Below are 15,885 nucleotides of genomic sequence, written 5' to 3' on the forward strand. Positions count from 1 at the left end.
ATCAAGAGAAGACCTGCTGACCCTTCTACACCGATGATCTGATCCAGTTCCAAATGTAGCCTTCACATGCAATGTCTGGTGATCCAGTGTGGGATACAGCTGCACTGGTCAGGGAGTACCAGATTGGGTGTGATTTAAATTAACAGTGGAGCCAAGAATTTTGCATATTGTTTGGTCTCTGTATTTCTTAATGAGATGGATCTGAATGATGCACATTAGCCCTGGGTGTGACCTGGTTTAGGCAGGACGACAATGGTTGCTAGATCGATATCTGAGGGAAAATGGCCTTTAGCTATAGCCTTGAGGTATGGGTCTAGAATGAGTAGGAGGATATCCGGTCAGAATTTGCGATAAAATTCCACCGGGTAACCATTTGGACCCGGTGTCTCCTGTGTTGAGCTCCAACAGCATATTCCCAATTTCCTCTACGGCAGTGGTCTCCAAACTTTTTAATGCGGCGCTCCCCCGTAGGAAAATAAAAATCATTGGGCCCCCCTCAGAGTCTTTCACAATTATTTTATAAAGATGGCAATGTTTGAGTATGTCTAGGCCTATTTAAACATTGCTGTTAAATACTGTTACCTTTTTTAAAATGCAATAGCATGTTTCTGCTAAAAACAAAGGCCTGTTATCTGTATAATGCTTCTTTTGGCCACAGTCTGGTGCCCCCCCTAGGATCACTTGGGGCCCTCCTAGGGAGGCCCGTCCCCCCAGTTTGAAGACCTTTGCTCTACGGTAATCTGCTACTCTAGCACTGCCCTATATGCCTACATGAAACAAGACAAAGGAATGTCTGCCTTCAACAGAGTTGTTGATTCACAGTCTGGCTGGAGTTGGACCTCAGACAGTCATTCGTAGTAATGATCAAACACCTCTGCAATCCCCTTAGAATCTTCAACGAGGGGCCCTGACTTATCCTTAAAGCTAGGTATAACCCTGGCTGCAACCTCCTTTGTGGCAAGCTTGCTCAACTTGTTCCCTCATTCATACACCCTCCAAGTGGAAGCCACCCAGCATTTGTGGGCTTCCTCCAGAAACGGCTGGCGCAGTGTTGCCCTATGAAGTGCAAAAGGGGGTCGCAGTTGGTCCATGAGATCAGATGGATCCTGTCTTTTTTGCCCCAGGATCGATAATTCTGGATCTACTATGCAGCCCTGTCTTTCATATTCCACCCCCTTAGAGTATGAGCAGGTATCCCTCTAAAAAGCCTTGAATGCTTCCCAGAGCACCCCTGCTGAATCTACTGTGTCCATGTTAAGGTACAGGAAGGGTTTTAATTTGATGAATAAATGCTCCAACAGCAGTTTGTCGACCTGAAGCCAAGCACTGAGCTGCAGCACAGGCGGTCTCCCTGGTGGGGAGTGCCCAGTTAATTGCGCACCAGGGTGTGATCAGAAATCCCTCGGAGACTATGCGAAACAAATGATATATACAGGCCCATGAGCCATGTGCTTCTGATGTTTGTGTGTATTCCATTTTCCAAGGGTTCCAGACATGCCACAAGTCACTAAGGAGGTTCCCGCCGAAAGACCGCTCCGCGGTCAAAAGACCGTGGCGGCCATTCTGGCTTTCCCTCGGGGCCGGCGGGCGACCGCCAGAAGACCGCCGGCCGGCCCAGCGGGAAAGCCCCTTCAACAATGAAGCCGGATCGGAATGGAGCCGGCGGAGTTGCAGGGGTGCGACGGGTGCAGTGGCACCCGTCGCGATTTTCACTGTCTGCAAAGCAGACAGTGAAAATCTTTGTGGGGCCCTGTTAGGGGGCCCCTGCACTGCCCATGCCAGTGGCATGGGCAGTGCAGGGGCCCCCAGGGGCCCCACGGCACCCGTTCCCGCCATCCTGGTTCTGGCGGTGGACACCGCCAGAAACAGGCTGGCGGGAAGGCGGTCGGAATCCCCATGGCGGTGCTGCAAGCAGCGCCGCCATGGCGGATACCCTGGGCCAGCGGGAAACCGGCGGGAAACCGCCGGCTCCCCTTTTCTGACCGCGGCTTTACCGCCGCGGTCAGAATCGCCCAGGAAGCACCGCCAGCCTGTTGGCGGTGCTTCCGCCGCCCTCCGCCATGGCGGTCATGGACCGCCAGGGTCAGAATGACCCCCTAAGTCCCAGCCCAGTTGACCATTCTTCAAAACCCCTTCCCGATCTCAATGGTCCTCGCTGGGGTGGCACCAGTCCATGTGTCCCATGATGTCATTGAAGTCACCACCCACAATAGTGATCCCTGGGGGCATTGCCGATATCAGGTTCCTGAGGGAGGCCAGGGTGTACTGGTGTGTGGATGATGGGACATAGACACTCATCACGTTATATATGGTACCCTCCAGGAAGCCCTCTACCAACACGTACCTTCCATGATCACCCAGTGTAACCGTCGTTGATGAAAGGGGTAGTGTCTTGGGAAGGAGAATGACCACTCCGCTGGATCCCTGAGTATACCCCACATGGTAGCCTTGCATGCTAGGAAGTGACAACTATGGCTAGTCAAATAGGACTCCTGAAGTAGTAGGATTATCGAGTTGTGGCTATGTGCAAACTGAAGTACGCCCCTTCTTTTAATGTGATCAAACAGATCGTTAACATTCCATGTCTCCAAGGCAGTAGGAATAAGGCTGTATATGTGGTTCCCACAAGTTTTGGCATTAAAACTCCTCATAAGGGGCGCTCAGTGAGGCCAGGTGTAGCAGTGCTTGATATTAAATGTTGAAAAGCAATTAAAAACCTAAGTCAAAGTGAGCATTAGTGATCAAGGAGCAATTCCCCAACTCCCAATTCCCCTACCCTATACTTCCCACCCAGCAGAAGCATATGTCGCCTACCCACAACTTAACTTCAGGACTAACTAGGGAGTGATGTACTTAGACGAGGTTGACAAAACACCTTCCCACCCTCCCCTTGAGTAACCTTGGCTGACAACAGCGTCGTAGGATATGGATGTGCTGGCATGCAATAACCTGGTCTCAGTTTCCTCCACTATTAGTATATTTGTTTATGTCCATTTCAGAAACAGAATGAAGCTGCAGCGCATGCCCAGAGGCTGGAGTGGAAGTCTTTTTCCCCTCCAATTTCGTAGACCCCTTCACATCCAAAAGATCTCCCCATCTTCCTACAACCACGTCCCCTTCTCATCCTCAAGGATGCATCTAATTTTGCCTTTGATGGGGTGACCGGCTGTCACAGCGGGAGTGGATTATTGGTCAGTGGCCTCTGCTCAGTCAGCCAGTCCTGTTTCTTCTCCGGTGATTCGGAAAACACAGTCTTAGAATTATGAATGATTCAAAGCTTGGCAGGATAGAGAAGGGTATATGGCAGTTGCATAGCACAAAGTTTCTGGTTTACCTGGTCGTAAGATTTGCGCTGTGCTTGTGCCATCTGAGTGTAATCAGGGAAAATCATTATGCATCCCGATTGGAATGTCAGGTGCCCTTTTGCACTGGCACCTCATCAGGCTCTCTATAGTTCAGGATCTCTGTAGTTCAGCAGGTGCAGTGAGGATCCAGGCGGCGGCATCTGGAACCACACTAGAATGAAGCAAGAGGACATGCTGCCGGGGTTCATCCAAGATCTTATTCATTGTTCCAGGAAGGTGTCTGGGGGCGATCTTCCACCCCTTCTGGGAATCCACTGAAGCTGAGGTTGTTTGGGTGGGCCTTGTTTTAAGCATCTTCTGCGCAGTCTTGTAGCGCCTTGCTATGTTGAGAAAGGCAGGTTACTTCTGATGAAAGGCCTTGCATCGTATCCTCCAAATCTGATATCCTTACTTCGGCCTCCTTCACTCAGTCCACAGTGTGGCAAAGATTTTAGCTCAGAAAGGCCACGTCCTTACCTACCTCTCCTATCTTGGCCTACTGTGAGGCTTTGGAGTCCCTGATAGCTTGCAGGATAACTGCAGAATGGTCACCTGGTAGTGGTTTTTTCCCCAGTAGAGTGTCTCGTCCTTGCACTGGAACCAACGGAGTCCCTTTGTCTTACCCACTCCAAACCCCTACCTATCCACTCAGTCCTCTGGGTAGCCTGCCGCATCTTCAGGGCCCAGGATTCACCTTTCATTCTGCACTGTCCAGCCTTCCATAGCCTCTTGTTGGTCCAAGGGCATGCACCCTGCAGGCTTCTGGGCCGATGTGCCCTCCAGCAGATTTTGTCACACAGTGGGTGGGGCCCCCTGGTCCACACCTAGCCCCTGTGGTCAGGGAAAGTGGGAAAGGGCTTCCCTTGATGGTCCCCTACAGTCCAGCAGTGTGGTGTCTCAGCCCCTCACCAGCCACCCCAGAAGGCATACCTTTTGCCCAGAAATCAGCTGGGGGGTGAGGCCTTCCACCTCCATCACTGCTGCCAGTGCTGTGTCCATCTCTCGGACCCATGCTCCAACAATGAAACAATGCAGGCAGTGACTGGGGCTTCCCAGGCGCATTTCTCACACAGACTGGGGATCGCCATCTTGTCCCGGCTGGTCTCTCAGTCTGTCCATGGTTCGCGGGTCATACCATCAGGGGACAGTCCAGTGCCAAACTTTGCTGTTTGTCTAGCCCCACGGGAACCTAAAAGCAGGGCCGACAGGCATCATGTCTCAGAGTCATGTGGGACGGGAGATGCACTTCAGGCCCAGTCCACCACCTTGAGTGTCAGTGGCCTGTGGGATCCATCGCTCCGGAAATGTACCTAAATATACAATAAACCCACAAACAACACTATAACTATCTTCTACCCCCCTTTAAATCCCCACTATACGTAAAATCCTAAAAAAACACCTTCAAAGAGGACTGACTGGTCGGATGAACAGCAGCACCTTACCACAGCCTGGTTCCAGGAAAATAGACTAAAACTAAGACACACAAATTACAAAATAGAAAAATGGCCACTAAATGCAACTAAAACAGACTCTCTCTATAGAAATGAATGGTAAATAATGTATAATATGTTGTAAGAATGTATGAAAAAATATTTTAAAATTATTAAACATGTAAAACATGTAAAAAATGCTGTACAAATGTTAAAATAAATTAAAGTATAAATTATATAGTGTAAATATATAGAATTACTTAATAAATGCTGAAAAATATATGTTAAAATGTGGAAAATATGTATGAAAACAGCTTAAGAATCATTTAAAAAGCATCATACAATAGAAGAAAAAGTGGAAAATGTGCACAATACAATAGTATTTAAATATAACTTACATTTGTAATTTAACTGTAAAAATCATTAACTTTGTTTTGCTTATTTAAATATATAAGGGCCTCATTACAAGTTTGCCAGTCATACTGTCAGATCACCAGACCGCCATGTTGGCGGTCTTTCAGACCACCCTATTATGAGTTATACAGGCAGGACCACTGACTGCCAGCCAAAAAAGGCAGCCCGTCTGTGGTGCGGCGGCCTGGAAATAGGAGGTCCGACCTCCAGCGCCAACAGCACTGCAACCATCTTCTGACCCTATTACAAGCACACAGTCACTGTGGGGGATACCCATGGCAGTATGAGCCATGGCGGTCCACAGTCAGTAAAGTAATACACAACAGTACCTTTGATGAATTTGAAAACAACACAGCTGACATACATTGCCACACTGGGCACACCGGCAAACCACACTATAAGACACACCCCTTCACAGACCACAATCTTTTGCATTTACAACGTAAAACACAGAAGCCAGAGCAAGTTTTTTCCACACAGCACAAATACTAGGCACCGCTTTTTGCAACATCCCATACAACACCCTGCACATACTTTTGTCTATTCAAACCCTATTTAACTTCCCCTGTGTAGTGTCACTGTCATCCGTTTTTTTTATTCCACCATGTCACATTCCAAAAATCTACATTTTTCAGAAGATGAGTTAAGTCATAGTGGATGAAATCACAGGAGTAGAGCCACAATTGTTTGGAACACAAGTCCAGCACACTCCTCTCAGTAGGAAAATGAAAATATGGAATAAGATAGTCAAGAGAATGAATGTTGTAGGCACCAGCCTGTGCACAAGGGAGGACATCAGGAAGAGGTGAATGACTTCAGGGGCAAGGTACGTTCCCTGATCTCCAGGCACCAGCTGCAGGCAAGGAAGACTGGCGGTGGCCCTCCGAGTGCCCCATTGCATCTCTTTCCATGCAGCCTGAAGGCCTGACAGGAATACCTGGGGGAGCTGAGTCTGGTAAGTCACAACACTAAAAATATCAATAAAATCCTGTGTTATGCATGCTAACAGTGCAACCTTTGCCACTTTTACTGTCACTCCACTCAACAGCCCAGTGTCCAAAGACCTATATTTGGCAACTCACAATTGAAGTGTACTTACTTGGGGAGATGACATTTGTAAAGTGTGTGCGTGTAGGCCAGGGACTGACATGACTACAACTCTGATAAGGCACTGTTTATATAACTCCAAACACCAGAACAGTGGTCACTTCTCCAAATACCCCTGTTTGGTACCCATCAATTTAAGGGTACACATCTGGGGAGACAATATTTGTCAAGTGTGTATAGTACAGCCACTGGCATGATTCCAACTCCAAGCAAGCACTATTCCTGTAGCTACAAACACTATCACAGTGGTCACATGCTACAATACATCTGTTAGTGAACCTTCAATTGAAGTGTAGATACCTGGGCGGAGAACATTGGTCAAGGCTGTGTCCTAGAGAGAGTGACCTTACTGCAACTCAAGGAGGCACTGTCCCAGCAACTCCAAACACAAGCACAGTGTTTATTTGTCTGAAAAACACTGTATGGCAACTCACTACTCAAATTTACTGAGCTAGGTGGATAACATTTGTTAAATGTGTGAAGTAGAGGGAGTGACATGACTGCTAAGGCCAGGAAGGTTCTGTGTCTGTAAAGCTATCCACCAGCCCAGCGTTCTCTTGTCCAAATACCATTGTTTCTCAATTGAAGTAGACTCACCTGGGAGGGTAACATTTGTTTAGTGTGTCTAGTACAGGGACTGCCATGACTGTACCTCCCTGGAGGCTCTGTTAATGTCACTCCAAACACCAGTCCAGTGGTCACTTCTCCAAATACACTTCTTTGTAACATTACAAATGATGTGTACTCACCTGGGGGTGATTACATCTATTAGGTGTATGACGTAGAGAGAGTGACATGGCTGCTAAGGCCATGAGGCTCTGTTTCTCAAACTACTCCAAGCACAAGCCCAATGTTCACTTGCCCAAATACCAACCTCTGTTAAATCTGAATTGAAGTTTACTCGCCTGGGAGAATATTATTTGTATGTTGGTGGGAAGTAGAGGAAGTGACCAGAATGTTAAGCCCCAAAGGCCATGTGTCTCCAACTCCAAACACAAAACCATTGTATACATGCACAAATCCATCTATTTGTGAACTCTCAATTGAAGTTTACTCATCTGGGGAGATGACATTTGTAAAGAGTGTATAGGATAGGGACTTATATGACTTCAACTCCAAACAGGCATTGTTTTCTAAACTCCAAACACTAGACCAGAGTTCTCTTTTCCAAATACACCTGTTTGTCAAATAACAATTTAAAGGGTACACACCTGAGGAGATAACATTTGTCAAGTGTGTGTACTACAGGCACTGATATGACTACATCTCCCAGCACACACTAGTCTCAAAACTGCAAACAATAGCATAGTGTCCACATAGTACAATACATCTGTAAGTGAACTCTCAATTGCACTGTACTCACCTGGGGTGAGAACATTGGAAAAGTGTGTGAACTAGATGGAATAATCTGATAGTAACACAGAGGAGGCACTGTTTCTGCACCTCCAAACACCAGAACAATGTTCTCTTGCACACACACCCCTGTGTCTTAACTCTCAATTGAGGTTTACTCACCTGGAAGAATAACATTTGTATGGTGGTGGAATAGTAGAGTGTGTGAATGGAATGAAAAGCCCATTAGGCCCTGTGTCTCTCATTCCAAACACAAAACCAGTGTTCACTTGCACAAATCCATCTATTTGTGAACTCTCAGTTGAAGTGTACCCACCTGGGAGGATAACATTTGTCAAGTATGTGTGGTATGGAGAGTGACATGACTGAAACTCCCTGGAGGCACTGTTTCATTAACTGTAAACACCAGACCAGTGATCACTTGTCCAAATACCCTTGCTTGCTAACTCTCAACTGAAGTTCACTCACCAGGGAGGGACCAAGATAGAGATCACTCTCAACTCTGAGATGTGTCTGGCTACCTAGCTCCATCCTGACCTGCTAACCCAAGAGGAAACTATTGAGGGTAGGAAGGACAGCTTACCCAGTGTGCAACACTATGATCCCAAAAGCCTCAAGGCGCATCACCAGAATGGTATTGGTGGCAGACACATTCACAATACACTGACCACATGATGACTCCAGTCACATGTACAAAAAATTCCTGGGTCTGCCTGCATCATAACAACTAGGCATCAAAATGGACAAAGACACATTTTGCATAGACACTTTTTGCCTGCACTCGCGGATAGATGGCATTCTCAGGACATCCCCCCCAAGAGCTAATGATCTGCACATGTCAGCTACTGCTGGACTTAAATGGAATTTACATGCTTCATGAATGTCAGGTCAATATAACCAATACCATTGTACCTGTCACAATAGGGTTAACTACGTTTGTACAAGATCTATGCTTAATGTAACACTAAATTGTTGGAGGCAGATCTCACAATACAACCAGTAAAATTGTATCTGTCACATCAACCGGTCGATCTGCCACTGGGCACACAGAGGCCACCTAAGAGACTGCCACTATCCCTCTGGATGAAGTCCTCAGTGAAGAAGACACTCCTGGACTGCTGGACATGGAGGACGGTTCTGGCCCATCTGGGCTACCTGGTCAGACAGCAACAGTGAGTCTCACTGTGCCCACATCAACACCTCCCAGGTGGTTGCCTCCACATCAGAGGCAACTAGGCGCTCCCCAACCTGTGTACCTAGCACAGTGTCTACCATCTTGTGCCCCGCAGTCCTAGCCCCTGAGTTGCAACACAACACTTCTGACAGTGAGAGTCCAGGACACAGTGTGAGAGGGCACCCTGTGGCAAGGGAACAGGGCCGTAGGGCTCGGGTGAATGAGAGGGATGCTGTAGGCCACCGGGGTGAGGCCACTGGGGCTGCTCCTGGCCAAGGCTCATTCAGCCACGTCTTGGGGGTCTTTCAGGTCTCGACCGAACTCCAGGAAATCAAGCAGCTACAAAGTGACGTCCATAAGGACATGCAAGAGCAGTGGGAGGCCACCAATACCAACATGGCCTCTCTAACATGATTGATGAGGGACATTAACACCATCCTGAGCAGGACTCTTTAACTCCACTTTACCCCTTCCTTTGGCTCATCCTCACCAGGCACATCTATATTGGTGCCAGCCACTGGAACGGAGGCCCTGCCAGTGGAAGAATCCACCCCAGCCACCCCTGCCTCTGTAGCAGCAGACCCCCCATGCAAGTGGGGAAGTCCAGCAAAGAATCCAGGAGGTAAGGATGGTGAGACACCCACCACTGCCAGCAACTGACCCCATCCTTAAGCAACTCCTTTGTGTGCCACATATTCACTCTGTTGAATGATCCTCAACCACATACCAATTCCAGTTGGAGTAGTACTCTGGACTTTAGGCTACCAATAATGCGGCATCTACTCCAGTGACCTTCACTTTATTTTTTCTTCTTTGCTGCCCAAATCTTTTTTTCTCCATCAACATTGTATTAAATTCACCCATCACAAACTATTGTCTGCTTGCTTAATTTCTACATTTTGCTATGTAGAGCTGTAAGACAACGTGAACCATATGATGAAGACAGAACGTATGTGTGCAAGGAGGGAGTTATTACAGGTACACTGTGCCCTATTTGGGATTACAACCATTACACGCAAACACATATGTACAAGTGTCTGGTCACACCAAACATTTTATTCCAGTGTACAGCACATAAGCTGTTCATATGTCTGGACCTTTTAAAACAAGACTGTGATACTCATACTGAGTCGAAGTACATATCCAAAGGTACAGTCGCCACAGACCATGGATGGAAGGGATTTGACAGACATTGTCCTCTAGAATAGTCAAATATTAAAGTGGTTGATGTCAGCAGCTAGCCCCTTATCACATACCAGACCAAAGTAATCCTACATCACATAGGCCCTCATTCCGACCCTGGCGGTCCAAGACCGCCAGGGCCGCGGGCAACAGAAGCACCGCCAACAGGCTGGCGGTGCTTCATTGCCCATTCTGACCGCGGCGGTAAAGCCGCGGTCAGAAAAGGGGATCCGGCGGTTTCCCGGCAGATTTCCCCTGGCTGGGCTGAACCTCCATGGCAGCGCTGCAAGCAGCGCCGCCATGGGGATTCCGACTCCCTTCCCGCCAGCCTGTTTCTGGCGGTTTTTACCGCCAGGAACAGGATGGCGGGAACGGGTGTCGTGGGGCCCCTGGGGGCCCCTGCACTGCCCATGCCACTGGCATGGGCAGTGCAGGGGCCCCCTAACAGGGCCCCAGCATGATTTTTACTGTCTGCATGGCAGACAGTGAAAATCGCGACGGGTGCTACTGCACCCGTCGCACACCTGCAACACCGCCGGCTCCATTCGGAGCTGGCTTCTGTGTTGCAGGCCCTTTCCCGCTGGGCCGGCGGGCGCTCCCTTGGCGGGCGCCCGCCGGCCCAGCGGGGAAGTCAGAATGGCCCCCGTGGTCTTTTGACCGCGGGGTGGCCATTTGGCGGTTCCCGCCAGGCGGGCGCGACCGCCGCCTTCCCGGGTCAGGATGACCCCCATAATCTGGGATACAGATAGATGTCAGTACAACAGGCCCTGATCACAGGCTCATCTTAATCCGATGACAATGCATCTGGTGGTTTAGAACAAATATAAGTCAGTGAAGTGGGGCAGGCAATGTGGGCTGCAATGATGAAACACATCTACAGCTACATACAGATTATACAAGAATAGCATTTAGCCAATGTGAGGGGTGAATGACTTGGTCGTAATTGATGACAACATATTTGTTACCCACATGATGACACACAGGATGCTATCAGCCCACCACATCACACAAAACAAGTACAATCTGCACCTCTGACCTTCCACCCAAACACTGGGCAAGCTTCCTTGGCACAGGTCTCATACACCCCAAATCTGTGACCTACATTACCTGGAACAATCCATGTGCACTTCCTATGTAAGAACAGCATCAGATACCTGCCAATGTCACAACTTTGAAATGCCCACATGAGGATGTCATGGTGAAGGTACCTGTACAAAGAGAGAACAAGGAGTACACGCTTGAAAATTTACCTATGACACAAATCACACAGCAAGCAACTGGAAATGTCATTACATTGCAAGGAAACTTACACAAACAAAGCAACATCATCAAGGGAGAGATATTTCAAAGGGTAACACTTCAAGCAGCCTTTGGCTGAATATTGCAGAGTATAAATTCTATAGCTTTTTCTAATACACCAAATTCCACACATTCTCGCAACCTACTGTCACAGTCATTACATCACATGACATACTTACACTCATGAGAAGTAGCTATTGATGAGATCTTCCCACAGGCCAGCTGCTTCCTCTTCACCACTGTCATCCTTACCTGGCATTTCAGGATTGCCACCTCCTGGCACTTCAGACTCCCTCTCCTCTGGTATGTGTGGAATATTCCTCTGCAGGGCGATGTTGTGGAGCATGTAGCATGCCACAGTGATCTGGCACACTTTTCCAGGTGAGTGGAGGAGGGTTACGCCAGTCCAGTCCACACACCTAAATCTGGCTTTCAGGAGCCCAAAAGCCCACTCCACTACCTGCTGTGTTCCTCCATGGGCCTCCCTGAAGCGCACTTCCCCTGGCATGGTTGAATTCCTTACTGGAGTCAACAGCCAAGGACGGTTTGGATATGCGGAGTCTCCTGTAAAGGAAAGAGGCATATGTGCAACAATGAGTCACTGACTTCAACATTGTAGCACCTAGCATTGCACACACAGTTAGGACAGATGTGACTTATAAACTAGCCAGGCCCTCTCTGGCTACAGTTGTGACATCAGCTTGGGGATGGTGCTGTTCTGCATTATGAAGGAATCATGGACTGAACCCGGATAACAGGAACGGATATGTGAAATGTAGAGGTCTGCCAAACAGACAACTTGCACATTGATGGAATGGAACTTTTTCTGTTGCAATACACTTGTTCATTGGCCTGCTGTGGGACCAAGCCAACATATGTGCCATCAATGGCCCCACCACATGTGGGATGCATGCATAACCATAAAAGTCGGCATTCACATGGGCTAGATCCTCGCGTCAGGGAAAACAGACATAGCTGTCAAGGTGTTTCAACATTGCTGAGAGAACATCCTTCAACACCAGACAGAACATAGGTTGGGACATCCCAGCAGATAGGGTCACCATATGTTGGAAGGACCCTGTGGCTAGAAAAGGCAACACCGACATGACGTGTACAACGGGTGGTATGCTGGATGGATAACTATTAGCTAGCATCGGATCTGGCTCCAACTGACAACACAAGTCCACAACTGTTTGCCTGTCCAGGCAGTAGAACATGATTATGGGGTCATTCTGACCCTGGCGGTCCGAGACCGCCAGGGCTATAATGACTGAAAGCACCGCCAACAGGCTGGCGGTTCTTTCTTCCCTATTCTGACCGCGGCAGTAAAGCCGCGGTCGCACCGCCGGGGCCGGCAGTTTTCCGCCGTTTCTGCCCCGGCGGTGATAATCCGCCAAGGCAGCGCTGCAAGCAGCGCTGCCCTGGGGATTATGACCCCCTTACCACCAGCCTGTTTCTGGCGGTTTTCACCGCCAGGAAGAGGCTGGCGGTAAGGGGTGTCCTGGGGCCCCCTAACAGGGCCCCGGCCAGCTTTTCACTGTCTGCATTCGGAGCCGGCTCCTGTGTTGCGGCCTCATTCCCGCCGGCCCAGCGGGAATGTCGGAATGGGGGCCGCGTGAGTGCGGCCGCATTGCCTGCCGCATGGCGGTTTCCGCCTGGCGGGCGGCGGTAGACGCCCGCCAAGGTCGGAATGACCCCCTATGTGCCTTTGCTCCATGGTCTTAAGGTCTGGCAGTGGACAGTAGACAGGAGCTTGTTACATTCTTCCATTCCATGGGTACCTATGTATGACAAGAAATTTATTCTGACATTAGTCAGTATGTCTACAGCAACATACATGATGTATGTCAAGGATATTATGTGACAAAGCATTCTTGACTGGATAAACATGGCCCCCAGTGCACATCACTGCTGCAAATTACACAAGGGTCACATGTGACCCCATGGTTTACCACACGTGTCAACGACATGGATCTGGATCAAACTCAGAATATGTACAACACATTTTCCCTTCAAAATGTGACTGTTAATCCTGAACGCCAAAATAACCGTCAGTGGCGGTGGAGTGTGCCCCACTGTTAAATGCCATCTGTGCCCTGCAAAATACTACAATGACATTTGAGTAGTAGGATCTGCATGACATGACAAGATAAGGATGTTTGTGAGTTTGAAAACCCTTTTTTGCAGGTGTGACACACTTTCAAGAGCCCAATACAACATTTCAGGCTGCTAAAATAGCTGATGCCTGACCTACTCCACTGGACATTGGGAACCGCCCGTGACCGCCGGCGGAAGTCGTCATGGTGGCAACGGGTTGTGGACACAGCCATAGGCTAACATGGTCCTCAGTGTCAGTCACAGGCCAATGTCTGTGTCCACCGGTGGAGATAACCACATACATGGCGGACATGACCACTATGTTCTGCAGATTCTCTCACTTGACTCATGACACTGCTGCCTGCAACTCCTCCATGACCTGTTGTGTGCCATCTCTGGTAGCAGTCATGTCACATCCTGCAGGTGATATGGCCCGCCTTCTCACCAAAGGAGATGGATAGGTTGGTATCTGAGGTCCTACTCCTGTATGGACAGCTCTATGCCTCACCAGAGGGGCAGCATCCTTTCCCTCCTCACAGGGTAAAATGGGTCCCTGTGTACCATTTAGACTTCTTGTGTGCTTGTAGTTACAGCCTGTGTAGCATAAATGGGATGTCGAATGTGAAAGTATTGGTGGACAATACCATATGTTAAGTTCAGTCACATTGGGGGTTATTCTAACTTTGGAGGAGGTGTTAATCCGTCCCAAAAGTGACGGAAAAGTGACGGATTTACCACCAGCCGTATTACGAGTCCATTATATCCTATGGAACTCGTAATACGGCTGGTGGTATATGCGTCACTTTACCGTCACTTTTGGGACGGATTAACACTCCTCCAAAGTTAGAATAACCCCCATTGTGTCATGTGAGGTTTTTGGAGTCCTAACTAGATAAGGAGACATTACTGGCATCCACTGACATCTCTTTCCTCATGATTGTTGTAAATGTCAGACTACATCTATATGCATGACAGCATGACCTGTGTATGCATGTTGTATAAGTCAGTTAACATGTGATCTTAGCAATGTGTATAGTGCCACAGATCTTTCAACCCACATCTGCCCTTGCTAAACTGTTGTTGTGGAAGGTATATCATGCATGATTCACTCTGCCCTTCAAGTTGTCACACAAACCACATGCCACAATGCTCTTGGCTACATGATGTACTGCCATGCATGGAAGTGATGGGAAGGGAGTGTCATGTACGTTCTGTCTGCTCAGCCTGCAGAGACCAGGGCCTGTCACATGTATCTTCCAGTATGGAACCTATTCTAGGATGTGGGAAAGTCACTGTGGCTATGCAACTGTACACTCCCTGTACACCAGCAGATCTTGGCATGTGGCCAATATGAGTCTCTGATGGTAACCCCTGCCCTGAATGCCTCATTCCTTTGAATAGGTTAGGAATGAGTACAGGGCAATCATTAATCTAGTACATATGTGCACTCAGCATCATTGTCAGTGTGTGTCTTACACTCATGGCAGGGCCCTTACTCCCACAGCTCTGTTGTGACCTTTCCACAAGTCATTTTTGTCCCATACAGGCATATTGCATAACTGACAGTACCACAATGCAGACAGTGTGTTGATCCCTGGGCGACATTCTATATGCCAGTAGCTTGGTCAAACAGCAGAAACTGTGCAATGCGTGCCTTTTTATGTTGGATGCCATCTCTGTAAGATGGGCACATATGTTCGAAGGAGTGTTCTAAGGTACAGGTACATACTACAGAACCCCAACCCCTGATGTGGCATGAGTCTGCATTTGTTAGTCCAAATGTCCACACATGGAGAGGAAAGGCACTTTCTGTACACACCATGCCAGCCCCTTCATTGTTACTCATGTGTAATGTTGGAGTTTGTACTCTGGCAGTTGCCTGTAGGAACTGCATGCAGTGAGTCATTCTCACAGAGTGTAAATGTGTTAGTCCATTAATGCCTCAGGAGTTTACCCTTCAGAAGCCACACTGGTGTGTAGTGATTCATTGTGGCTCACAACATAGTACAGGTTCCTAGAACATGGGCAACCTGATGTCAGTAAGCTTGCTTAGTCATTGTAGGCCATGAGCAGAGTAATGGGTTAGTTGGCAGATGGAAATATATATGTCTGTAGTCATGTCCCTGTACCTATTGGCTTGTGTATGTCACACTGTGGGTGTATTGACAAATAGAAAAGTCCTAACTTGATGTTACTGTCATCTATGTGACTCAACCATTTGTGATCAAACTTGTGATTATAATCTCTGGATTTGCCATTTGCATGCATGCAGGTCAATGCCATCGCCTGGAAGGTTTGGACCCTAGAGATCCACAGACAGTGGAGCGCCCTCTGCAGGAAAAGGTGGGAAGACCTGAGACACTGGACCAGGAAAATCACTGAGGCACAGCTGGGGATGTCCTCCCAATGTGGGTGGGTTGTCCATCAGACCCTGACACCCCTGATGGCCAACATCCTTGTGGTGCCCTACCCAGACCTTGATGGC

Source organism: Pleurodeles waltl, chromosome 5 (genome assembly GCF_031143425.1).
Source record: "Pleurodeles waltl isolate 20211129_DDA chromosome 5, aPleWal1.hap1.20221129, whole genome shotgun sequence".
Classification (NCBI taxonomy): Eukaryota; Metazoa; Chordata; class Amphibia; order Caudata; family Salamandridae; genus Pleurodeles; species Pleurodeles waltl.